Consider the following 274-nt stretch of genomic DNA (forward strand, 5'->3'; position numbering starts at 1 on the left):
ACAATACATATGCAGTATAAACATCTTTTTTATTCACTCCCTTTTTTCCTTTTAAAATAGCGCGTTCTTAATAGAGACGCTTTCCCTTTGGGCAAATAAAATCCCGCCGTTGGTAATCACTTTGACTCGAGTTCTGATTCCGATAAGCTGAATGTGCGCCCCCGATTTTAGTAATGTTTAGTGTGCAGGGTGTAGCAAATCCCAATGTAAAAAACTTGTGAAACGTGTAACATCACCATGGCTGTAAAATAAAAAAAGTCTTCATCTAATTTCC

The sequence above is a fragment of the Penaeus monodon genome, chromosome 27, assembly GCF_015228065.2.
Source record: "Penaeus monodon isolate SGIC_2016 chromosome 27, NSTDA_Pmon_1, whole genome shotgun sequence".
NCBI lineage: Eukaryota > Metazoa > Arthropoda > Malacostraca > Decapoda > Penaeidae > Penaeus > Penaeus monodon.